The sequence below is a fragment of the Schistocerca gregaria genome, chromosome X (genome assembly GCF_023897955.1).
Source record: "Schistocerca gregaria isolate iqSchGreg1 chromosome X, iqSchGreg1.2, whole genome shotgun sequence".
Classification (NCBI taxonomy): Eukaryota; Metazoa; Arthropoda; class Insecta; order Orthoptera; family Acrididae; genus Schistocerca; species Schistocerca gregaria.
In genome coordinates, this window is record NC_064931.1 from 737527651 (window position 1) to 737529544 (window position 1894).

General features: G+C 47.3%; 1 non-coding gene across 1 annotated transcript; it reads left to right on the forward strand.

Moving 5' to 3' along the window:
• Positions 1 to 1115: 1115 nt before the first annotated feature.
• Positions 1116 to 1190, forward strand: Trnas-cga (transfer RNA serine (anticodon CGA)). The gene has a single exon. It is a non-coding gene; the product is annotated as a tRNA-Ser (tRNA).
• Positions 1191 to 1894: the final 704 nt, after the last annotated feature.

The following is a 1894-nucleotide window of genomic DNA, read 5'->3' on the forward strand; positions in this document are numbered from 1 at the left end:
AATTTCGACAGTGGCTCTACTTGGCCTAAGCAAACTGCGGTTTGTCGTTCTGAGATACTGCTGTTCACGTTCGTCGTGATCGCAAGACTGTCAAACTAATATGAAATCGATGGGTTCAGGAGGCCCTTACCTGATGACGTGCACGATCTCAACGTTCCCACACGACTAGCACCTGAGAGGATATTCATATTGCTCACCTGGCTGTGCAGGACAGTAAGCCACGTCGTGTACTTCGGGTCTCTTCAGTGAGATAAATATTCACACGAATAGTGCGACGACTTCTGCAGCACTACGGACTGTATGCACGACATCCATCTGTTGTGGTGGCTACCCTCGCTGCGCCAGCAGAGAGTAGTGCGCTGGAAGTGGTGTCCACTCGTTTGAGAAAACGCTAGCTGACCAGTAGTGGTGTCCCGAACAATACTGGGCACAGGACAGTTACCACTCGTTTGAAAAGACGATAGCTGACCACTCAGCGGTCAATTTCACGTCATATAATCTTCTCCGTGCCCCAAGGGGAAATACGGGCGCCGCAACGAACTTATGGCGTCCACTAATCGACTTGTCCGTTTTGTAATAGACAGCCATATGCACATGCGCGGATATACAAGAGCGTCTCCTACAAAGTATCCTGTCGACTACTGTAAGTAACATTTGTCAGTTTGGTGGTGTCAGCCGTGTGCAACAGGCACATGGGCTCTCATGTGTGAGGTTACTTGTTGTCCACAGTACACTTTTCTGTACAGAGGGTATTCGTGCCTTTTGGCACACTGTTGTATGAATAATTACGGTTAATAACTATGTGTGTGGTGTGAGAATGGGGATGTCAACCTGAAACCAGTAATCAGTCGAGCAAAAATTTTATATCAGTGCAACTGAGACGGACGAAATAAATAAAAGAATTATCCAGAATGAGATTTTCACTCTGCATCGGAGTGTGCGCTGATATGAAACTTCCTGGCAGAGTAAAACTGTGTGCGGGACCGAGACTCGAACTCGGGACCTTTGCCTTTCGCGGGAAAGTGCTCTACCAACTGAGCTACCCCAGCACGACTCACACCTCGTTCTCACAGCTCACTGGCAGAAGTAAAGCTGTGAGGACGAGTCGTGAGTCGTGCTGGGGTAGCTCAGTTGGTAGAGCACTTGCCCGCGAAAGGCAAAGGTCCCGAGTTCGAGTCTCGGTCCGGCACACAATTGTAATGTGCCAGGAAGTTTCAAGAACTATCCAGTTTCTTTCAATATGTAATTGAAAAGGTACCCACTATAGGCCTTTACTTTGATGTGTGATGTGCATGCATGTAAACGTGCAGTCAAGAACTATTAAACTCATCTGATATAGTTACTCGCTCCCAGATGGAGACGGCTGCTGCAGTGTCACGTGCTGTGACGTACGCGACGCGGCCTGTTTTTCTCGTGGGCCTCCCACTCGAGATTACTCTCACAACCTACCACAACAGTTCCCCGTTGGTAAATGACATGTACCGCCTCACTTGGTTTCCTCCGCGCTCATACCCTCCCGTTGGTGGTAAAAATGCTTACTACATGTCGTCATTAGAAATGACTTAATTCCATACTTCGAGCGTACAATCGCAATGTCCCTGACCGTATACCAACATCTGTATCTTGTGACTGCTGCGAGCAGAGGTACACGGCTTCCGTACCCTATAGCGAGAGCTTGGCCAGTTTACCGATTTATTTACTCGTTATTTAACTGGCTAGATTTTTTTCTGTGTAGTGACCTATCTAACCACTGTGACAATCGTTGACTAGGGCTCCTCTAATAAACAGTTGATGAACATACAAGGTTTGGATAAAAATATGGGAACACCGAGAGAAATGCATGCTTGAACATAAATGTTGGTGCTAGCAAAGGGAACCGAAGTGTTTGGTATAT